Here is a 25,449-nt window from a genome sequence, read left to right as displayed (position 1 = left end):
GGCTTCTTAGCAGCTGCTCACCGTTTGTTCTTGTGCGAAAGACAATAATTACAACAGAGACACGAGCATAGCGGATAAAAAACCTTGTCGTCGTTTCTCTTTTTGTTGTCTTCAGCGCAACAAGAAACTATAAATGTCGGCGAAAACGTTCGCACGCAGCCTGCTCATTTGCAACAGCCCAAACAATGCAGCTATAATAAGGATTTTATTAATGTATCGAAGTATATCTGAAGATACAGAAGGCCAGTGTCGTATCGGATATATTGATTCTCCTAGTATTCTGTATCTTTATCTCATACTTTTTGTATTGGTATCTTGTATTGCATCTCGATACAACGGCAAAATGTCTTTCCCCAGTCTTCCCTTGTGACAAGCGGTAATAAGTACGGAGAACGCGAGCAAATGTCTAATATATAATAAAACCTTTATCTCCCAAACTCGCTTTCATCCACAGGAAAAAATTTAGGTCACATAGGTTTTATTTTCGTTTCAGATGTGCGGGCCTCAGCGAATATATTTCGCAAATATAAAAAAATCGATTTTTTGCATACCACTAAATTACTGTTTCACAATACCAACAACACCACTGTTTTCGCGAGGAGACGCTTGGTACGCGAGACAGAGAGAGAGACAGGTTTTGATGAAGCGGTGGTATCAGAGATTTATTTTGCTTTTGTGGGGTTGTGCGCATGCTTGAGGCTTCTTAAGCTAAGCTTTCGGAAGAATAAAATTTAGTTTCGAGTGTGCGTTTGTCCGTGTCTTACATGTCTTCTACTTTCCTGTCTTAACATTTGCGCCATCAATTGAACTTCAGCTATGCACCAACTAGCCCGACAGCAAACGCTATTAAGAGAGAGAGAACTATATTCACAAGGTTTTGGGATAACGTGTCATGAGCTCGATGGGTGGGGCACCAAGTCCAGGGCCCCACTGGTTACTGCTGCCTACCTGACGTGACCCAGAAGCGCAAGTTGTACCTCCGGGTCAGAGCTCGCGAGCTGCGCCTCCCATTGCCCGAAAGTATTAGAGAGATTATAGTGACCTGAGAAGGTATCTAAGGTGGTCGGTCCCTTTAGCGGGAGATGGTGTGATTTTTGTTTAATGTTTCTACGTAGAGGAAGACCTCCGTTTCAATCCTACGGAGGTCGATCGCGTCCTTACCTTCTAATGATTTGTGGGGGGCGCTGTATTTTTGTCCTGAGCCTCGCTGGTGAGCAAAAATTTCGAGAGGGGGCATCCTGGATGGTTCGAGGCCCTGCTCAGTTCGTAATCCCTCGAGCAAAAACCGTCTACACTGTTGTTTCCCTCCAGGCCGGTGTGTTCTGGACACCAGATCAGCCTTTATTTGTTTTTCAATCCACCACCTAATAATTTACACACTTTTATCGGGAAGCGGTCTTTGAAGGAGAAACGCCACGTTTCCTGCGAGTCGTAGATGACAATGGTCTGTGGTTCATCCCTCTGTTCTTGCTCTTTGATCGCAAGGGCATTGGCAAAGCATTGCCCCTTGGTGATCGAGGACGGATACCGGGATGCGCATGTAATCATACTGTTCTCGCTGCTAAGTACTTTCGCAGAGGACCATTTAAAGTTACATCTGGAAGCTTCAACATACAAAATATTTGTTTTGTTTTTTTATGTTTCACGGAGCCATCACACTCTCTCTTTCTGCGCTTTTTGTTGGTATTTACGTCCATGTTCTTGGGCAGGGGAGCGGTCGAGATCTTGCAACGGTCGGTCTCCGAGATTTCTACAAGAACCTCGTCCACGTTCTGGGGATACAGTGGGAAGCCCTCCTTAGCGAGTATCTCTTTCCCTAAAACGCACAAAAAGAAAATACGGATGCCGGCGCTACATGACAGCCTCTTATTGCTGGCTACGCAAGCGGCTTGCGTACCCAAGACGTTGGGTCGGCGGTACTGCGCATGCGCGAAGCCCCAAGCACATGCGTCCCCGGGTCGCCGGGGCCCTGCGTAAGCGCGGCAATAAACATCGCTGCCACCACTGACCTCCTAGTAAAGATCAGCTGTCTTTAGCAGGTCACGTCAACCTCGAATCTATTACGTGGCCGTCGTGCGCTCTGTAGCTCGCAGTTCCGAACTGATGCTTTTATTTGTTTTAGATTAATGTCCTTAAAGGGGTACTGACACAAAAATTTTGGCCTCGCGTTTTTTTGCGACAATGTGTTGCTGGAGGCCTGTTAGTCGTAACACGGCCCATCGTTTTCTCCAGCGCGCAAGAGATAATTAATTACATGCTCCTCATTACCGACCAGTGTCAATTTCGGTTTCAAAAACGACAAGACCGTGGGTGCAACTATCACCAGCTAGCGGGTGCAGCGCTCGATCACCTCAGCAGACAGAACTGTGACGCACTTCCGCACGGTTCGCGAGCAGCCGCCGACAAGTAGGCTGCTGGAGCGAACGCGGCAAACAATATGGCGGCCATGACGCCATCATAACTTGTTGTGGCGTGGTCACGTGAGGGAAGTGGGAGGTCAGCGAGGGTAACCTTTGAGGGTGTCAATAGCCCGAGGGTGTCGATCGCTCACGCAAACTTCACCATTCATTTATTATACATTCCAATCTATATTCGCTGTTGAAGTTTTACAGATGATATACGCATGTTCACGGGAATTGATCCCGCAGGCTATCTCGGCCGCGAAATTTTGTGTCAGTACCCCTTTAAGCTTCCGAAGCAAAGCATTCGTGTAGATTCGGCACCATTTACGGGAGCCATACTCAAATATTCGATGCTGTAGGCTTAGCGAGTGGTGATGGGCGCTCCCGAAATTTCGGAGGACAGATTATACGTGCTGGTTGTTGTTGTTTTTTAGGGGCGAAGCTCCTTAAGGCGGCACCCGTTCGTCCCTCGTAGTCGTCGTGGTCGTAGTAGTGAGTAACAAGTCTTACGCTTTGACCTCCAAGGTGGTGCCGGTGGGAGATTTCTCCTGTGCGTTGTTGAACAATAAAAAATTCGCAGCGTGCGCGTTAACTAAAAGCCGAATTCTTCTGTCTCTCATTCCCCATTAGCAGCCATTGGCATGTTCCAGTAGGAAACGTTAGTAGAAGTAGAAGTGTAAGTGTTAGCTAAAAGCCGACTTCTTCTGTCTCTCATTGCCATTAGCAGCCATTGTTTACCTCCAAGGTAGTGCCTGGTGAGATTTCTCCTGTGCGTGATTAAACAATAAAAATTTTGTTCAAAACGCCGTTGATTGATGAAATAAACCAACGAAAGACGCCAGATGTTTTGTAAAAGCAGAACGAAAGAACGCCAGATGTTTTTCTTAAAGTGTAGTAGTAGTAGTTCTATGTAGCCACCTCGCCCGATCGTCAACGGGCGAGGTGGACCGGCAACGGCGCGAGGACCCTGCCGTACGAGAGTTAAATCACACTAAAAGACATACTTTGCGGGCGATACACTCTAGTGAGCTTTCAACTTTTCGTCTTAGTGTACATGATAAAGAAATTATTTCTACGAAAAACGCAAGGCACACCTTGAGCAATATGTTTGGTTTTGGGACGCTAAATGGAACCATGAGGCGATGCGAAGCCGGAGCACTTGCACGATCGCGTTCCGTTGGCTTTCGTTGGGCATGCTACCGACCTCGCGTCGTGGAACGCGCTTCCTGTCTTCCCTATAGCCTTGCCTTTAATTCGCACAGGGCGAGCGGGGAATGCGGTCGCTCTTGGCGCTCTTTCGCTCGGGAGCGGACTTCTTCCTTGCATTTCACCGATCACAAGTGATAATGAAGGGACCACGTAAACCAACAGTACAATAAAAGTTTGATGTTTAATATATACACGATGTTTCACACTCTTTTATATTATGTACTGGGCGCATTTCACGGAAGAGTTTCACGGTTTACAGATGATTCCCTCCGTAGCTTCGCCCCACTCATCATCATTCACCCCGTGGATATGCTGTGATTTTTTTTTTCGTCCGTAGCTGGCTCCAATTAACGTGGCGGCACTATGGCACATCCTACGCCTTTGCCATACCGGAATACCGGGCACTAATGAACATGCACAGTACATGAAAATGAACGGTACACGGAAAAGACGACGACGAACACACTGCCACAAGTTCTCCACGTGTATGTCGTTGTCGAGCTACGCACCGGCTGCAGTCGCAACTTCGACAAGTACAAAAAAAAAAAAAAACACTTCTTTCATCGTGTTGAAAACCTTGTCATATTAATTAAGAATATTTTATTAGGAAGCAATTCATTTCACGCCACCATCTATGCTTAGTTTAAAATCTTAAATTGTAAAAAAAAAAACGATGCATACGTGTCAAGACGCTATGGCGCGGCGAGCGCGTGTGCCCTAGAGTGCCTCTATGCGCGCGCCCCCGGTCAAAGTGGTGTCAGCTTTTGAAAGGACAGGTGCCGCCTCCTCAGCCCTGGCGGCCACGTGGTCGCCATTCTGAATCCTCCACCCGGTCACTTGTGCGTGCCATACGGGCTGTTGTTAGGTCGGTGCTTCTTTTCCTCCAATTTTATGCGTTCACTACCGTCACCATGGCCGGATGCTTCGTGCGGCAGTGCACTGATCATTCCGGAAAAGCTGGAGGCTGTATTGTTTTCCAAGAGACTCGAAAAGAAGGCTTCGTTGGACAGTAAAAATCAAACGTGACAAGTGGCATCCGACGAACACATCATCCATTTGCAGCGTAAGCTGCCAGCCGGTATTTCTAATGCACATGCAAGCAAAACTTGTGCCGGCGTCAAGCTTGCGCAAGAAATGGACACACTGGTACCAGCCGTATGCTTAAAAGATTTTGGTTCACGTGTGAATGAACCTTGCATTTTACTTCGTAAACATTTCTTACATGCAAAAACTGTCCTTTAGATTCCTTCAGATCCACGAACAAGATCTACGTAGAACTTACAGATGGCTCTCATTATATGGAAATAGGGAGTACATATTCGTAACTGCCAACGGACATATTGCTTTATTTTCATTTAGGGAGAGAGTGTTCTAGAGTCCTAAAGAAAAAGAAAGTCCTAAAAGTCCTAAAGTCGAAAAGTCTTAAAGTTGACTGCGCTGTTAAGTTATTTTCCAACCAAAGACCGTCACGTGGCTACTTTTCTTGCGATAGCAATTATATCGGCGCTCTCGACGGGTTTTTGTCGTCACCGTCATGTTCAGTATAAAGTCCAAATTGATAACATCCCACCGCGCATCGTAGGTTCTACCCGTGAGTAAAAGCTCGCGAGCAGCGGCGACGATAGCGGCTGATGCAGAGATCAAACGAGCTGGCCTATCTGCGTCACTCGGAGGGCGCATGCGATAACATCCCCCCGCGTGTTAGACCTGCCGTCGATGCTGCTCAAGCAGAAACGAAACGCCCCGCCCGTCTTGAATGAGCATGGAGGGATGCGAGGGGGGGGGGTGCTTGAGCAGCAACTGCGAACTTTGATCCTAAAAGCGCGTTCACGATCGCTTGCGCGCTCGCTATCTCGCAGGCATCAGCAAACGGCTCGTATACTCTTTTACGCGCGCTCTCAACGCAAAGAGACTGCGAAAAGCGCACCTCTCCCTGGAGCGGCCGTATTCTCTTACACCAACGTTTTGTATAGTTACGCGAGATCGGATCCAAAACAGTTAGCTGCCAGCCTTCCTTCGTATAACATTACAATTTGTTGCCTTTGCATTCATTGCTTCGCGCTTGCGGTGAAACTGTGATCTTTTTTTCTTCAGACACGATGCGTTTACAGAAGGCCTGGGGAGCGTGCAACTACCACTGTTCTCTATGTGAGCGGTTTAAATCTTTAACCTTTTTTTCAGGTCAACCGAGAGTGGTTAAATTTGTTGCTTTGTGCATGTTACCCTCGCGAGCAACGAGGGTAGACAATATTTTGCTGCCGTCCTGACATACTGGCAGACTGTCTGCGTCTGTTTGCCGCGAAGTAAACATGTGCGAATATTCGAGCACTAGGAATGTTCGAAGGAATATTATAGTATTCGAATTCGCTTCGACACGAATTTAAGGTTCCGAAATTTCAAAGTATTCATAATGAACGAATAGGCGTATATTGGATGGCATGTAACCCACCTGTGAAGGTGGTTTCACTGCAGCCTGCAAGTGCAATGCCGTGAAAGCACCTAACCAACAAAATTGCGCAATGCCGCGAAGCCCCACTTCAAGGTTAAATTAACATATTACTCCGACATAGATTAATCATTTTCAGGGCCGTAACCAGAAATCTTTTTCGGGGGGGGGGGGGGGGTTCAACCATACTTTATGTATGTTCGTGCGTGTGTTTGTATGTGTGCGTGAATATATGCGCAAGCAAAATTGAAAAATTTCGAGGGGGGGGGGGTGTTGAAACCCCCAACCCTCTTCTTGGCTACGCCTCTGATCATTTTTTAAGTTTAAAAGCTTGTTATACGGGCTTATATGTCATAATATGTTATATGTATAGTAACTTTATAGTGTGACGCATTTTATCGGTTATAACTTGCATCTTACTGAAATTGAAATTCTGCTACTATTTGATGCTACTAAACGCCACTAAACGTAGCGTTTAGTAGCGTAGCGCTTAGTTTAGTAGCGTTTACTTGCAGCAAAAAGAATGACAGTCGCACATGCCTCGTTCCAATTAAAAAAAAACGCTGTGCAGGTTAGTTGGGCCTCGACAATATTTATGCTAATTTTTTTTATATAATGTGTGATGCATACTATTCGAACTATTCGATTCAAAATTATTCGAGGTAATCACTGTTCGCTTCGAACCTAAAATAAATTTGCTTTTCGGACATCCCTACCGCGAAGGCTTCTGTGCGGCGTTCCACGGTGCCTAATAGACAAGGACACAAGGAACATGCGGCGCTGCTTCGTATTGGTGAAAAGCGTCCCTTTATGAAAGCCTCCTTTCGGGACTGTGGCACGGGAGTACAAACCGGTTCGCTGCAGCGGCGGCGGCCTGCGCATCAGCTTCTCTGCAGTGCACGATTGCTAGCGGCGTTTTGAAAACAGATGAGCAACTCCGCCACATAAAAGTAACATTTACAGTAACTCTAGGGTGCAGTAAAGCTTTAGGGTGCAGGCGCTCGCAGCGACCCGTAGCGGCTGCCGCTACGGTCGTCGAAAATTAAAGGGGGGAGGGGGTAAGGGCACCGGTACCCTGTTCCTCTTAGATCCGACCCTGGAATTTTTGTGGTTGTTGCAATTTCATTCCGAGCTGCGTCTTGAGAGGTTCGTGCATGCTCGCGTGCGACTGCAAATCTTTCTAGCCTCTCCAACGCAACATGCCTAAAAAGAAAAAGACAACCTGTTCCATGACGTTATGCAAAAGAACTCGTGCAATGAAAAGGCATCGATGCTCATTCAGAACTTCTACGGATCCAGTATGCCTGCAAGAGTGGGCGTGAAACATCAAGGGAGGTCCCTCATGTGTACATAAATTTCATTTGACTGTTCGCTGATTCTTACTTTTAATTAATTATTTTTCTTTTTTATATGCACCTATCTTTTCCTTTCACTGTTTACATTCTCCGCGAAAATATCTGTCTTTGCGTCTGTTCATTTTATTTTTGTTCTTGATGTAACCGCTATAATTGTCAATGAATATTTCAATCATTGTACTCAAACATTACTGCGTGAAAAAGAATGTTAATCAACTAGAACGGAAACCCCGAATTTCCTACATGTTTGTTCTCTACGCCAGCATGTGCCGTTCAGAAGAAGCTAATCTGCCCGCATAGTCTCCAGAGTTTTCTTTTCTTCGTTTTACAATTTATCAGCGCCATGTGTGGCCTACACGACGAGCTTATACCGCAACAAAAAGCTTGGCTTCAACGGGAAACTCCACAGAGCGCAGGCTCACACGCGCGAAAGCACGCCAGCGAGCGGCAGCGCCGTCTGCACGCTGGATCGCGCAATCCTTCCACCTGGCAGGCGCGCTCACGACACTAAGGAGACCTTCCTAGCCCGTATAGTTCTGCGTTCGTGTGATCGTCATGATCGTCGTGCCCAGAGCTCTGGTCGTGCCGAGTTCTGTTTGTGCGGTCGACTTTTAACGCTCTGCCCCGCATTGTGTGTATTGTGTGTTGTATTTCGTGGTTACTGACGTAAGCGCAACTATACGCGGTACCAGGCAAATAGTCACCAGATGCCGACCGTGCGACTTCAATATCTGCGACTGCTTTGTTCGGTGTGACCGACGGACGCGATTCATAGTTTTGAAGAACACCTTCAAATGTTTCCGCACGTCAGTGAGTAGCAGCGCCGCAATCCTTTGTCGACGACGCGTTCTGTCGCCCTGGAAAATGCTTTGACGCTCGGGGACGGCCGGTAGCTCGGCGATTCCTCGCTTGGCGCACCATTGGAAACCGGCGGTCATCTAGCAGTGTACGCTGCCAGCGTATTTTTTATTGCCAGAGGTAAGTGAACGTTACGCTTCGTACATTGTGAGTTATTGTTATTGTAGTACGCCTTGTCGCCGAAGAAAATCGCATAACGTGTTGGTAGTGTATGCGGTTGTAGTTGTGAGGATTCTGCTCGCGCATGACATTTGTCAAGAACGTAGTCGGTAGTGTTATAAAGTTTTGGTAATTAGCTCGCTTGCACGCACTGCTCTACGCTAATATTTGCTGAAAGGAGACAACATTTTTGTCAGGCTCACCATTGTCATGCGTTTTATGCATGTCTCTTGACAGATTACTTGGAGTAACGCCGTGAAACCGAAGCTTCAACATCCATTTCGTTCGCACGAGCTCTGAAGGAATAATCATCAGCCACCGTGTGAATCGTGAATCGGTACAGTGGGAGAAATATAGTGTATTTAGGGATGTTTTCTTTAGGCGTGCATTTTATTTGTCATTATGTAACGTGACCCTCAAAAGCGTTAGGTTAGCATTCTTGGACATTGCTTATCATCTTTCAAGCAATAGATAACATAGATTTGCTAAAAATGCAATTTCTGCAGCATGACATTGTATTTTGTTCAGTTGGTTTGCCCCATTTTTATCCTTTATGCACGTTCACCTAATTTGACAAGCCGTACTTTCAGCTGAATTTTCAATTGCTTTTAGCACTATATGTGCGTCCGTGTATTGAAGTCCCACCTCTCATCGCATAATAATAGCTTGTGAAGAACAACGCTTGTCTTGAATTAGCCATTTATCAGAGCTCTTCCTCCCTCCTCAAAGGGCAAGGTGCTGCTGGCACACCTGGTTCGGCTTTTCTTAACCTTTTTTTTTTTTGAATGCTGAAGTTTTTTGCAACGTACTGCAGGTAGCAAACAGCAGTGCCTCGACAAACAGTGGAGTGCTGACCATGCAGTCCAGAAGGTGGCTGAGGCAAGTATGCTATAGGAGGTGCTTATTCAGGCAGAAGAAATAAGCATCTGTAGCCAACGTAAAGGTAATGTACAAAGTTCCATTTAATGAAGAAGAATCTTGTTTTGAGCTAGTCATGTCGAAGGGAAACAATGAGCGCTAGATAAATGAGATGGAAATGCAGAGTAACAATGTTATGTATGCCAGCAACCAACTTAAGTTATTCATGCAAAAGGGTTATTTCCAACTGGTTCATTTAGGGGAAGAGCCCACAGTTTCCACGAATGGGCATACCTGGTAGCCGTTGCACAACCTGTTACTGTGTTTTCGCACTCATTATTATGTGCCACTTACTCTTGTGACGTTCCACCAAGGTGAAATTACTTCACATAAACAGCAGCGAGAAGGCTCTTGCTAGCCAGTTCAATTAAGACAGCGTTACCGTAGCTTTTAGTTCCAGTAAACCAGCTAAGCTGTATAGAAGAGCGTACTTCATGTTTGTCACCATGGACAGTGCATTTTGCCTGGGAACGTGGCTTAGTTTTGCAAAGGAAAATGTTGCCTTTCTGTAAAACGTGGTACTGGGAAATGGCATTGTGCCAAAAATATTAAGGTTTATGACTTTTTGCAGCACGCGTTTTTGTACAGGGATGTTAGCGTTTTCATAAATGCAATGCATGGTGCTTGAAGAATATAGCGGCCCACTTTAAAATTTATAACTTCATGATTTCAGTATCTGGGACAGACTTTACTGTATACGATTTGTTTCTGGAAAGCTTCAACCTATCTTGCAATTCTTCAAGGCCAATACTGAATTTGCTGTGTACATTTGGCTGCACATTCTCATCACTTATGCTAAACAACAGGCTTGAGTGATGTGTGGAATTCCTGTCACTCAATTTTATTGATTACCTCGGACGATCTACTCTGCTTCCCACAGTTATTGGGTGCTTTGTGTGCATGTGCTATGCATGCTAGAAATGAAAACAGGGAATGCAGCTGGCAGCATCAACGAGTACAATGCCCATAGGCTATTATGAGGTGCGAAATGTTGCCACTGCTAGAATTTACATTATGTGTGCATGGTACAGCTGATTGTGTAATTTAGCACTTTCCAGCTACTTACGCAGTTGGAGCAGATGTCGATCATGTTTATTGTGGTATGGCACGGCCACCAAGTTTGTGCATTCTGCATACCAGGAAACCTGACACGAAGCAACGTATTGCTGTGATGGCAGCTAAGTGAGAACGAATGAGTTTGTCTTCTCTGTACATTTGTCAATATCATTACACAGGCATGTTAAGTGCATTCAAGCGGCTTTAGCAATGCACTTGCAGCTACAGAGCCAGTAAAGGCAGCCAATTTCATCATCACAGTTCACTCTGCAAATCCCACTTTCCATAAAGGGCATTGTTTTGTGATAGCTTAAGGTCAAAACTTGCTCAATTAAACACTTCTTGGTGTCTGACATTACATGAATTATGATAATTGTTATATCTCATGTGAAATTATGCCATTGTTTTTTTTTTCATATTCTTACTTTGCATACACACTTTACGACTGCACCCTCCCCAACCGAATCTTTACTAGTGCTACGTTCTGTTATGGGTGAAAACAATTATTGAACTAAAAACCAGGCCAAGGAAAGCAGTATGATGCCCTGTAATGTAGGAGGATGCCGCTATTGCAGTGTTTAGTCTAGAGCTGAATTTAATGAGAAAGGGCAGCAATGTAGGTCATCTGTGGATATTTGCAGACCATAATTGTGTTGTGGTCATTTTGTTATCGCAGGAAGCATCTTCAAAAAGCAGTGCTACAAGGATGTGAGCAGCAGTTTCCCTTCAACGAACGGGTCAAATTCATGGAAGCCACGTGCCTGCTGCTTCTGGCCTACACAAACATGCAGCCACCATAGTAAAGTTCTTGCAAAGGTGTGAGACATCCCTATGCTGCATGGATTGAGCATGTTAATTGCCTCTTTTTTATAGCTTATAGTAATATGTCTACAAGTGTACTTCCTTCTAGTGTATATTTACATTCTCTTAAAGGGCCAGTCAGCAAGCTCCGACTTCTTTTTTTTACACCTCCCAAACAAGCTCGCTGATTCGTACAGAGGGCCGCAGGAATCACATTGTCCGAATGTCAGACACTCCACTTCTAAAAACAATAACCGCACCTCCTCTTCAGCGCTTGACCAGTCCTCTTTGCTAGCGAAGTGGTGTAATGTTGCCTATGAGCAACATTAAGTAACGCTGACTGTTGAATAGTCCTCTGCAATACGAAACGGCATTTTGGCTTTGTGATGATGCAGTATCTGTGGTTGTCACAAGAGTTGCGAATTGGTTTATCTCGCCAGTGCTTTTACTGTGCTTCCTCACCGCACCGCTCTGGCACAGTGGCACATCGAGGAAGCCCCTCTTCAGGACGGTCAGGCTGAGCGAGAAACTGAAACCAGCTGGAATGTTCGTTCTATCCCCTGTGGCTTCATTATTACACCACTTAATGAAAAAATTCATGTGACAACATGTTCACGTTGTACAAGCGTGCAGTTGTCACAAATTTTAGACTCCGGGGTTGTTTAGGGGCCCTTTAGCCTTAAATTATGAATGGTAAATTCACACGTCACGTGGTTTTCTTGCTTTATTTTTTGCAATGCTGATTTTTAAAATAGCATGTCAGCTTCTGTGAGTGGTAATTCATACATTTATCATACAAAACATCCTGCTATATTCAACAAGTGTTATTATAGATTTTTCATGGCACCAGAGCCACCTGCTTTTTGCCGTGTGGCAGCTACATGGAAGTTCATTGCTATGCTGCTTTGTTTAACTGATATCTTTTCAATCAATGCGTTTCACAGTCCAGGGTGTTTGGTGTATTTGCATCTTGATGTGTTTAATATCATACAAGTGATGGATTTTTTCTGTCTTCTAGTGTTTACTTTGCAGCTATTTAACTGTGGTTTTCAGGGGCATATCTAGACAGGAACATCAATTCTGCTAAGCTTTGGTTCGAAAAGAGACGCTGAACAGGAGTTCCTTAGGTGCATGCCCTGAGCACCAGCCCTTTGGATTACAGAAATATCTAAACTGCATAATGTCTGCAGCTCCTTGCTTAATTGCATGTCTTTCTTCAACCTACAGCTCTTTCCATAATCCTTAATATTAACCTACATTACCAAGTGAACATCCCCCGCTGCAATACAGTGGTTATAATGGTCAGCTGCTGATCTGAACTGTGCGGGTTCGATCCTTGATGGAGTGGTTGCACTTTCGGTGGAGGTGCAAATCCTAGAGGTTCCTGTGCTTTTAATTTCACGTTTACATACAGAACCCCATTGTTATTACATCAGCAAGTGGACAGAGTGGTAATTCTAGATTGTACACATATTTAGTATAACAGACAGCTGAGCTGGTTGGTAGGTATTCATGTTAAAAAGGCAGGGCATGCAAACATGGACACAAGAGAGAAACCAAGACACCACTAACGCCAACTGGAAAGGTGGACAGTGGCACAAAATAAAGTAGACACAGAAACTTATCTGTGCATGCCCAGGCAAGAGGCGATACCTATCAATCTGGCACGCGCGATAGTCTACGTGAGAGATAACTGCTCAAGCATTTGATTTCTTCTTTATGCTAGTTAATCGACGGTTGGCTCTCTTGTGCACTGCCATTATCGATATGCCAGGCCTCGACAATTGGACGCATTTCTTCATTCATGTGCTTGTACAAAACTGCATTCATCGAATTTTGGCGTGCATTTACGCTCTCAACAATGTAAAGGTAGATTAGGTGATGAGCCTCCAGTTAGTGATCTCAGTGTTTTAGGTGTCTTGACACTGTTGTGTCCGTGTTTGCATGCCCCATCTTTTTAAAATGTATTCATATAGTGCGTAAGAGAAATAGGTTATCTAGCGAGTTATTTGGAAAGTAAGTTTAGGGCGAACACCAATATAGCAGTGTAAATTAAATTTAAGCGATGAATGCATCGGGCTGGATTAGGAAACAATATAATGGCGAAATATAGCCGTTTGCTCTTTGCTTATACTTGTCTCAGTTTCTTGTCTCGTATGCTTTGACAATGACCAGGTGTCGTGTTGGATGCTACCTATTGGTTATGAGCTATACATAGACAAAGCAGAGGCTGTTTGGATGCTTTCTAAACAGCTACCTCATGGGGAGAGAAAAGTTCATTTGGGTTATGTGAGGCATGCTAAAAAAAAGTCGACTTTTTTCTGATGTTTTTGTTTTCCTGGCAGACATTCTACACGAACTTGCCCAAAGGCGGAAGGAAGGCACGCACAGATGGACGCACAGAAATCATGGGGCTGCCGTAGAAGCTGTGAATGAGCATTAACCTGTGAGTATGTGTCTTAAACATTTTGCTGAAGCCTTTTATTTTGGCTGAACATCTTATCGATGCTTTGTATTCCCTGATTTGTAGTGAAATATTGTTACACCCTGTTGCTTTCACAACAGAGCTCTTTAGTCTGGTACAAGGCCCAAAAAGTTCGACCTAGATGACCAATTGCGGCAGCTAGTTGTTTCCACAATTAATGCATTAGTGTAAAAAACGCAATAGACGGAGCACAAGAAAAAGGAAGACACAAACAGTGCTGTGCTCGTGTGCTCAGTCTTCTGCACTGCTTTGTTTACGCTCTGTCATACCAACACACACAAGCATCCATTTTAGCTTATGTAGTAGTCCAGCTCATAAGACGAAGTGTTCGCTTTGCAGAACGCTTGTGACTACCGATCCGCTAGTTTCTTAATATTTCTGCCTGCACCGCTGGATCTCCGCCTCGTTTCTGGCGCCGGTGCGAGTATACACGTTCCCGCACCCCTGCCGGGAATGGCGGCGTCAGCGGCGGCGGTCTCCAGGAAGCGCACTGGGCTCCATAGTGCTGCGGACAGCGATGAAACCAGTGTCCACTCGCTCAGCAGTGAGGACTGGTCCGATGACGACTTTCAGCTCGTACGAAGCCGCAAGGCGAAGCGAAGAAACACCGGATCCCCCTTTTCTTCAGGCAAGTCAACTCTGAAATCTACTCGGAAGACCGCAGTCAGTACGATTATTTTCGTACCAGAACTCGCTACCGACAACCTGAGACACCTCAACAGACAGTCGGTCTCGGTGCTTCTCGAAGCGGCGGTGCCAAATCAAGTAATGGACGTGAGAGTCAACTCACGAAAAAATGTTCTGGCTGTCGACGTTGCACATGAGACTGCACTGAGCCCATTGAGTAAAATAACGGAACTTGATGGCATAAAAGTTCGCTCCTACATCCCACTGGGCAGTGGTACCACTACTGGTGTCATCTACGATGTGGACGTCTCTCTTTCCAGCACAGACTTGCCAAGTCTGGTGAAACCAGCAGTAGATGGCATCCCTATACTACATATGTCGCGCATGGGCTCATCTCGCTGTTTAAAACTAACATTCAAGGGTGAATCTCTGCCCTCGCATGTCAAGGTAGGCCACTTTCGGCATCCTGTACGACCGTTTATTCCAAGGCCACTGCAATGCCACAAATGTATGAGGTTTGGACACGTAAGCGCCGTGTGTCAGAGCACGATAATTTGCTCGCGCTGCGCCGAACCACACGCTGCAGACTCCTGCAATGCCACGGTCCTCAAGTGCCGCAATTGCCTCGGGTCCCATGACGCTTCGTCAAATGAGTGCCCCAAGAAACAGAAGGAAAACGAGATCCTAAAGCAGATGGTGCGAGACCGTTCGTCTCGTCGGGAAGCTGTTGCTGTCGTCAGAAAGCGACGCTCCCGACGCCGTAGAGGTTCAAGGAACTCTGTGAATCGCAGTTCACAGGTGACACCTCCTCCTCTGCTTCCTAGACCAGACACGTCCGAGTCGATTTCTCAGGACAAGACCGCACAAGAACACATGGACTCTGAAGCATGGCCAGCATTACCAAAGCTGCAGCCAGAGCCACAGCCAGAACCACAGCAACAGCCAAAGCCACAGCACAATCCACAGCGACTCCAATGGTCGCAGCAGACATTGACCGAGTCAACGACAGCGCTGGTTCAACACGACATGCCCGAGAAAGACCAGGACATTGTTGCGATGCTTCGCTCTCTTCTGGACACCATACTCATGCTTTTGAACAAGCTAAACACTCCGACAGCCCGAACTGCCCTGCAACTGCTGGAGATTGTCGATCCAGTGTTTTCAGCGCTTCAGTAATCACCACAGCTCGCCCATGGCCCTTTCAAATGCTGCGATTCCCCAATGGAATGTCAGAGCGCTGATGTCACGTAGGTCAGAGAAGCTCCAGCCTCAGTGACTGATTGTACTCCTTTGCACGTGCACTGCTCTCCTTCTCTCTCTCTCTTCCTCTTTCTAGTCCCCATTCCCTTATCCCCAGCGCAGGGTAGCAAACCGGACTTTCGTCTGGTTAACCTCCCTGCCTTTCCTCTTCTCGCTTTCTCTCTTCACACTTGGTAACGTTCTCCAACGGCAGGATTACCGGATATCTGGCTTGTGAAGTCAATCTAAAGTGCATGCCTGTTCGTGTAGACTTGTGTGCATCCACCATTGAGATGGAAATGCAGCTGTGTTTTAATATTTTAGCCAGTATAGCTCGTGAATGGAATTTGGAGCTGTGACAGCAACACTTTTATAGGGGGTGAGTTACTAAATTATTGTAGACTTGTGTGCATCCACCATTGTGATGGAAATTCAGCTGTGTTTTAATATTTTAGCCAGTATAGCTCGTGAATGGAATTTGGAGCTGTGACAGCAACACTTTTAGAGGGGGCGAGTTACTAAATTATTGTGTATTTCTCGATGTTTGCATGTTATAAAAACATAGCTGGTTAAAATTAGTCCAGATTTTACGCTATTTCTTAACATATGACCTTCCGTACTGTTCGAAGGCATTGAACCATACGAAATGCTTTGTGCCTTTGTGTGTGTGCCGAAGGTTAGGAGTCATTATACTAGAGATAGATAAAAATAGGTCAGAGGTTAAAGTAAATTTTTCGCAATCAACTTCTTGTGGGCAGTTATTCAGAGCAGGGTTTTGAAGTAATTTAGCAATACAAGCAGATTAGTGCTTCATTTTAGTGTCTGACAGTGCACACTGTTTTATTTTAGTACCTATTTGGGTCATTTCACGCCAGTGTGCCAGGTCGTTTTTTGACTATTTCCAATATTTTGTAAAACTGGTGCTGTTATGTTTCAGTGTGGGAAGTAGTCATTCAAGCGTTATTTTCGGGGAAAGAATTGCATGATGCAGCAAAGACCTTTCAAACTTCGCATGCAGAAATGAAGCTGTGTCAGGCAAATTAATTGACACATGGTTATTGCGTCGAGCTATTACTACAAAGCATTTGTTTCTTTAACATAGTCACCAATCTTTCATGACTATGATAGTCGAATTTATTTTGATTTCAATTTATGCTATTTGCAGTCGTGAGGAAACATTGCAAAATGCACCATTTTTAAGTATATTGTAAAAAAGACTGAATGTTTCATGTGAAATATATTCACAGTATGCGTTCAGTGCATATACCAAGGGTTGAAAATGCTGCTGGCAAAAAGAAGCAAAAATGTCTTCAAATTGGCACTTGGAAGAAGTAGTGTTTGAACCCATATTGCGGGCTCTCTTTCACTGTGTAGCAATCCCAGCTAAAATGTTGCCTACACATCATAGTGTGCTTTCCTCGTGCGATAATTTAGACAAAGTTTTTAAGGTGTAATATTATCTTCAAGCGAAAAATAATTTTTTCAAATGAAAAATAACAAGGCTGTGGGAAGTTTCTTGGAGCTTTGCCTTCACTGCACAGCACATCATTGTTCTTGCATGGTATTTCAGACAGAAGTATTGCTTAAATCTGCAACATTTAGACTTGCACTATATGAGCACAGGGGCACCCGCGTGAATCCTGTGCCAATGTGCTGTGCAGCGAAGGTCAAGGAACGAGACTCTGTGCAGGCTAGGGATTATTCACTTCAGTAAATTTTTCCTTGCTTACAACCAAGCAGTATATATTTTTTAAAATGGAATATAAATTGCCAGCAAAGTATACCACACAATAATGTCTTGGCGACATTCTGTTTGGAATGCTACATAGCAAAGCTAAGCTGCAATATGGGTCAAAAGCTATTTTTTCCGACTGTTACAGTTTGGGTGGAACGTTTCTGATTATTTTGTTTTTATAGTAGTTTTATGACAAAGTGGATATCTATTTACTTATTTATTTATTACTTGACAATACTGCTGACACCAGTAAGCAGTATTGCAAAGTGGGCTACAGTGATAAGTTACACATAAAATGATCTTGCTAAGCAAAAACAGGAGCATAACATATACAAAACACAAGATAAACCAAGAACATCTATACAACCGTCTTAAGGAAAATGATAAGGGAACAGCACAAATACAAAGGCAATGAACTTTGGAAATCAACCTTCGGTATTCCATACGAAAGAATTAGTCTTTCTTCTGATAAATGTTAACATTAGAACTTCAGCATTTTGCAGTGTTTCCTTATGGCTGAAAAAATGTAACTTGAAATGCAAATTAGTAAACTATTTTAGCCATGAAACACTGCCACCTTCAGATTAAAGAAAGAAATATTCTGCATTAAAACGGGAACAAACAGCGCTGGACACGGGACGAAGAAAGAACAATAGACGAGGGTGCTGTCGCCTTCGTCTACCTTTTTTCCGTCCCGTGCCCAGCGCTGTTTGTTCCCGTTGTAATCATGTACTAACCAGCCCAGTTAGGTGCTATCCTGAAATATTTTGCTCTAATTGCTCAAAGCAATAACTTTGTATAAGTTATCTTGCATGACGCAGTTTCACATCTGTAGATGGATGGATGCTATGTGTGTTCCCTTTGAAGCGAAGCATTGACATGCAAGTGGCCAAGCTCAATTTTTGAATTGGCTTAATGCCTTTCCTACCTGAATTAAATTTCTTTCCTTAAAAAAAACTTATAATAGGTAGCTTATTTTTCGGCATTGTACAAAAGACCCTGCAAGTTTGTTTTTGGCTGTTCTCGCTGCTTTTCCACTACCAATCCTCCATCCGTCTTTTACTGATTTCTCTTGTGGATGTGTTCATCTTTATCAAGCTTTCTCTAAGCCTAGGGCTTCATGAGAGCTAGTTCCCAACACGTACATGGGTGGACATTTTTACATTTATTTAAAAGGTGGTCCATCATTGCCATATCTCTCTCACAATCAGTGCATGTGACGCCTACTTACTGGATCTCACTTTATGACTGCATATTCTAAGACAAGATTAACTCGCTTCAGACATTGCACTAGCTTATCATATGCTTCCCTCCTTACTTCGTCCTTATTCTTGCGATACTCAGAGCTTTTCATTTTTAGTATTTGCTATCCATTAAATCATCTCCACCTCTCTGACATTGCACCTAACGCTTATCGTGCATAAAGTTTAATGCATGCTCTCAGCATCACGAAATTTCGTCCTGGAAATTAGCACTTGACCACAGGTATGATCTTTTTAGCAGCATGATCTTTTTCAACAGCAAAGGAGTTCGTTAAAAAACCACCTTTTATACTTAAAATGGGGATGACTAATTCCATACCTCGTTTATTAAAGTTAACCTCTTTCAATTTCCTTACGCTTGTTCTTTGTGTTGTGCTTGCCTCATGGTTTGCAGTCTTTATGGATCTGGTATATTTAAAGAGTTGAACAGCCGGTCACCTGCTTATGACACTGCAGCTTAAGTATTGCACCCACTATCATTGCCATAGTAGCATTTGGTACAGTAGAGGTTTGTAATGAATGTAACGAGATGTGCAGCTCATGAAATAATTGTTGAACAACGAATGTTGTTGGAGCTAGTGATTCAACAAGAGGACTCCTCTTTAGAGGGGCAACGAATTGCATCAAGGTTGCTGCAACAACTTAGACACATCAATTTGTTGAAACATTGGCTCCAACAACACGCTTTGTTCAATGGTTTGACATTTATTCAAGCCGCCATCTTCAGCTCAACTTTTGTCGCGTTAAGATGTACAGGATATACAACTGTCATGTTGTTTTCTGATAGAATTCAAGAGCTATTGACAGCAAGCCTTGCTTCTCAATTAATTCTCATCCTTTACGTTTACGCTTTAATCTTTGTCATCTTCAGCCTTATTATATGTGCACTGCAGCAGTAGCCCTTCGCAGTGGTCTACAATTTGCCTCGTCTTGTGCGAGCCGATTCCATTTTATACATGCGAAATTCTTCATTTCTTCACCCACATAACTCTCGGCTTTCTCGGCAGCATTAAGTACGAAAATTGTAACTGTTAAGACTTTTGCTTCAACATCATGACAATAATTGAATAGAATTGGTAATGCACGTAAATAAATACTCTTGCAGTTACAACGTAGTTGTTTAACCCTGAGTTCTTGTGTACTATAGCAATAAGTTCTTCGTGAAATCATGCTGCTTGTTCTTCATATAATTAGAACGAGTCCAGAAATATCTGCAAATACCGTTTCTGCTTTTTTGATTTCTGAAACAGTGATGCTAAGGGAGGGCCATGTGCACATGCACCATGGCAATGTTTAAATGTGTATAATTCTGAACATTGCTGTTGCTCTAGGTGTTTCTTTCACTTCCTTTCAGACGTACAGAAAGGAGCGAAGTGGAGCTGTCCATGGGCCATGCACACAGTTTCATAAGCAGGCTTGCAACACTTTTGACAAATATGTTCCTGAATACATCTGCCAAAGTGGCATTTAAAGAAGCATGTAGTAGTGTACTTCACTGTTTATTTGGCATGAAGCAGGAGGTATGCTTCCGTCATCAGCAAGTTCACACAGTACAGTGCATCTACACATGGCATGCTACCCCCACATCTACCAGCTCGGGATGTGTAGCTTGATTGTAAAATGTTTACTTTGACTTGACACAACAATTATTAACAAAATGACATGAAAGTTTTGCCACCTATGCAGGCGACATTCTCAGTATACGCTGCCAAATATAAGCGGAGTTTGACCAGTCCATTAGTCGCACATTTCCTTGTAAACATCTCGTAGAGGGCTGCTGTTGTTGTTGCAAGCCAATGCGCCGTGATGAATGAACCATGATTCCAAGATTTTTCTTTTCCTCCGACCTTTGTACACGAGGTAGCATCGTCGAATTGATTAGGTCAAAGTTATGCCTTGTCATTCAGCAGCGTTCAACAAGCTCCGTCTTAGACATGTTGCATGGGTGGTTTTCGCAACATCCTCTTTGTGTTCTTTAACCTTCGATTACCTTCTTCAACCCATTTCGTCTATGCAAGTTGTGTCGCAATCCCCACATTGTACTTCGTAGATGATCCCGCTCTAATCTTTGGCGGTGTTTGTGTATACCTTGTCCTTAGGACATGTGTTCACAAAGCCCAAAGACCGCACACCTGCGGATGATTAGAGCAGGGTATTCTACAGAGTACGTTGTGGGGTTCATGACACCACTTACATCGGCGAATTGGGCAGGAAAATGCCAAGACGTTCAAAGAACACAAAGTGGGAATGTTGCTAAAGCCACCCATGGAGCGCATTTTAAGACAGCTTGTTGAATACTGCAAGACGACAGGTTATAGCTTCGACCTTAACAATGCGACGATGCTGGCCTCAGGAACGAAGGTGGAGGAAAACTATTGGAATTATGGTTCATGCGTCATGAAGCATCTGCTTGAAACAACAACCACAGACCCATACCGAACGTGTACGTGGACGTATGTGGCTAGTGGACTGGTCGACCTCCGCTCACTTGTTGCCAGCGTATACCGAGACTGCCACCTGCATAGGTGGCAAAGCTTCTATGGGAATTTATGGTGCAGTTGTGGTACAAAACAGTTATTTTGCATTAAGGCAAATGTGCCGTATTATATTGGACAGTACGGGCAGACCATCTTTAGTATCTTACGTAGGAGGCACGTAAGAAGACCTTCTTTGAAGGAAATTGTTTTATTCTGGTCACGGAACAGTGCTCTCATTCAAACAAAGTGACGGAGTGCTTTGTTTTATCTGTGGTAACGAAATCACTTCGTAAGAAGACTCCTTTTTAGAGAAATCGTTTAATTCGGATCGCGGAAAAGTGCTCGGCGCCGCTATACCTTCAGCTTTGTCCGTGTTTAGGGGCCAGATTTTTTGCAGTGTACTGCACTTGGTTCGTCCTGTATCTGCCTTTGATTTTTTGGTTTCGCTATTTTCTGTGATGTGGAATGTATCGTGGATTATATTTTGCGTGTTCGTCTGCAGATGACATCCTTCTTTTTTCTAATAATAATTATTTTGTGGGAATTTACGTCCCAAAACCACAATATGATCATGAAAGGCGCCGTATGGTTGCCCGGGAAATTTCGACCATCTGTTGTTGTTTAACGTGCACCTAAATGCAAGTATACAGGCTTTTGGCATTTCGCCTCCATTTAAATGGCGCCGCTGCGGCCGGAATTCAATCCCGCGACTTTCAGGTCAGCAGTCGAGCACCATAACCACTAGAAAACCACGGCGGGTTCTTGTTTTCTGCACTCCTTTCCATGGTTTAAGTACGGCTTCTGTGTTCTCTGATGCCCGTGTATGTATGTGTGCAGGTAAATCTTGTTTATTCTTAACTGTTTCAATGTTTCAAGGTTACCTTTTCGTCCTGTCCTAAATAATTACACAGTTCTTGTTTTTTTTAATCATTCACGATCACTGTGAAGCAACTAGTGGCCGTCTTCAGCAAATTCTTCCATGGAGCAGTTAATTTGTGTGATTGCTTCTGTCAGCGCCGCATTAATGCGCACAAATAAATGACCTGTACACTGGAAATTAATAGGGGGAACGGCAGACATTTACACAAACACACTCACACACACACACACACACGCACACAAATTCAGTATTGAACTTTTGAGTGAGCATTATTTATTTATTTATTTATTATTTATTTATTTATTTATTATTCACTTATTTATTGTAATGTAAGCCATAAAGGCTCATCGAGGAGTGCGCATACAAACAGTACTCGCCAAGCGTCTATAAAAAGAAGACGCATGAAAACAAGAAGAAGACCGGGCATCATTGCGTAGAGTGGACACGCTATGTCACTAAAAAAATACAAGAAACAAAGTCAGTTGTATAATGAGTACCTCATAGAAAACCGGTTTAATACACAAAAACTCGCAGGATCCCTTACGCAGTCAGTTAAGACGACTTGAAGGCGAAAGCCATCTTCTTCATCTTCTCAGTCGATGATTGATCATGCCCCGCAACCCTGCAAAAGCTTTGCGCACCTAGCGTGTTTTTGCATTGCCTCCAGGATCAGAGGCCCCTCATCTGGTTTTCGACTGCCTCCCGTGATCTTCCACTTTTGACGAAACTGCGATGTCATGTGATAACGGCATCGTGTGACGTCTTGGTGATGTAATCACGTGGACGATGATCTTTTTATCACTCATTCCCGATGCCGCAGGACGCCGACGGTCAAATTTCGAGTTTGATGATGCATTTAAGGGAAGTAAAAACGTGCGCCTCAATGGTATAGTGGTTACGGTGCGCGGTTGCTGACCCCTAACGCCACGGTTTCGATCCCGTCCGCAGCGGTCGCATGTCGGTGGAAACAAAATGCTAGAGGCCCGTCTACTGTGCGATGCAGTGCAGTTTAAAGAACACCAGATGGTCAAAATTCATAGAGCCCTCCACTACGGCGTGCCTCATAATCACACGTGTTTTGGGAAGTAAAACCCCAGATATTATTATTAATAAAAGAGACAAATAAGCGACACAGTTTTTCTGCTGCCACAAATGCAAACAGTATTGGAAACACTCAATACATTGCATGCGATTGGGCATGCAAGAAAGAAAGTAAAAAGAAAGCTGCAAGATACAGAAAAAGAAGCTGCAATAAAGAGCGGCCCCTCTTTTGTGACTTGTACTTGAAATGAACGCATAGCCCAACACGTGTACTCTAGCACTAAAAACTGTCGAAGCTTCAAAAGAGAACGAAAAAGGAAAAGCTCGGCTAGAGTCCATTTATTCCGGCGTATCCAAGCACTGCAAGGGCGTTGTGTAGCGCGTTTCGCATGCTGCTTAGCTGTGGCGGGAGGCGCAATGGCGGCCGTCGTAGCAGATGACGCGGCTGTCCGCACCCTGAGCGGAGCGCGCTGGCATCAAGGCACCCTAGTGTGCCATTCGTGCGGTTTGCTTGAGTACGCACCACTATGAGGCATGCCTGCTTGATTACGCAACCCCGTGCGTACCCAAGCTCTTGGGCCCACAAGCGCTGTGTACCTATTATAAAACTCTCTATTGAAATTCTCGCACCGCAATACGAGGCATCCCTCCCTTCTGATCTTTAGCGGTCTGGCTATCTGCTCCTGTGTTGCCCTTCTCAGCGACCGCCGAAAAGAAAGAGACCAGAGTGTGTTGATTCGACGGTGCACTTTTGACTCACCATGCTAGACAGTAAAAGGGGAGACCGTGTTCTCGAACCGTGTGGGAAAAAGGACAGTTGCATGGTTATGTTGAACCGTCGGCGCCTTTGTGCCCTCAGACAATAACATTTTCTGCTTAACCTGTCGTAGATACAGGTCGTGCACTTCTTTGTGTGAAGTTATTTGAGTTTGTGCAAAAATTTATTGTGCTATATATAACTTCGGAGGCCTAAAACGGTGTTTTACCTGCCTATTTTTGACGCCTAAAACGGGCTTTTTAGGGCCTAAAAATCCGCCCTCTAGTCATAACCAGCAATTCCGCCTTGAGAAAAAAAAGGGCTTGGCCGTAATATACATGTGTATGTGGGTTATGCAGCAAACAAAGATCATTGCGATGTCATCATTATTAAGTACATTATAGCCCAAAACTGCGATATTGGGTCATTTCAGAAGAGCACGGTTTGAGTTGAAACCTAAACATCGAAATTTATTCATTGTTTTAAATCACCCTACTTCACTGCATAGGGTAATGTGTAGTGCACAGTGTAAGAAAAAACATAGAAAGTTTCATCAGAAAATATATTTATTCAAAACCATCTTGTTCTCGAGCAAGAAAAAAGGACTCAAGATCACGTTTCGAGAAAAGGAAGTACGCAGTTCTTCAAACATGTCATTTTCGATTGGAGGGCAGTAATGTAGATTCTAACTTTTGAACAGAGCTGGATATTGACGTATTTTTTTTGGCGCCACAATTCTGAATATCTGTACATTCTGAGAATGTTAAAAATAAATGTTCTGGGAGGCGGTGCCCACCACTGACGAGCTGGCCGACCAGCCTTGGTCGCCCGGCAAGCCGAAGATGCCGCCCGGGTCCAAGGACTTCCAGCCGTCACTTCAGGCACCACCATAATCATCGAAGGAGGGTGGGACGGGACAGGCGTTAATCTTCTCTTCTCCCCCTCTCCCCCCCCGCCCCCCGAAGGAAAAGGAAAGACCAGTTTTACATAAAGTTCATTCATTCATTCATGCATTCATGCAGTTACTTTCGTTCTTCAAAAAAGAGACAGCCTTTTAAGGACTGGGAACATACCTTAAGAGATTGCATAAACCGAAAGCTGGAAGAGCGGCGTTCTAGAGCCCGTTGTAAGTCTCTTGGGGCTACATACAAGTAGACTAGAAAGGTACCCACTACGCAATAAATCACAAGTTTTGTGAAGTTGGGAAGCACCTACTAAGCCATTATTCGTCATTCTGCGGAGAAACAAGGCACCAGCTACACGTCTGTAAGGCATTATGTGCACTTTGTTGACGCGACGACTGATGACGATGAATTATAGCTCAGCCCTTTGTAATGGGTTGGAAGCTTTAAACGGCCCACCAGTTATGTAATTTGTATTGGGTGACGCCCCTCGCTATTTCCTCTCCCGTCATGCTGTCTAACATACGTTGACGTGGGAGAGAGACGGGGGGGGGGGGGCGAATAACTTTACTGAGACACCGAGGAAATTGATCATGCGCTCATGGGCTTCCTTGCCAACCAATCGAAGTGCACTTGCGAGGAACCCACTACGCTCTAAATCATTCTAATTTTTGAGATGTAGGGCAGCAGGCACCGTGCCATTTTTCGTCATTTTACGGAGTTCCGTGGTACCTGCTAAACGCATGTAAGTCATTATGCGCACTTTGTTGATGCTGTGCCTGATGACGACGAAGAATCATGGCAGAGATCTTTGTAATGGGTTTGAAGCATTTCATAACC

At 44.4% G+C, this 25,449-nt stretch overlaps 1 long non-coding RNA gene across 1 annotated transcript; it reads left to right on the top strand.

Moving 5' to 3' along the window:
* Positions 1–8,043: 8,043 nt before the first annotated feature.
* Positions 8,044–20,063, top strand: LOC125759257 (uncharacterized). The gene is made up of 5 exons (XR_007416829.1): positions 8,044–8,390; positions 9,244–9,372; positions 11,080–11,219; positions 13,550–13,650; positions 19,907–20,063. It is a non-coding gene; the product is annotated as an uncharacterized LOC125759257 (long non-coding RNA).
* The last annotated feature ends 5,386 nt before the right edge of the window (positions 20,064–25,449 follow it).

This window comes from Rhipicephalus sanguineus, chromosome 7 (genome assembly GCF_013339695.2).
Source record: "Rhipicephalus sanguineus isolate Rsan-2018 chromosome 7, BIME_Rsan_1.4, whole genome shotgun sequence".
Lineage (NCBI taxonomy): Eukaryota > Metazoa > Arthropoda > Arachnida > Ixodida > Ixodidae > Rhipicephalus > Rhipicephalus sanguineus.
Note: the sequence above shows the minus strand (reverse complement) of the source record. Positions and strands in the feature narration are given on the sequence as shown.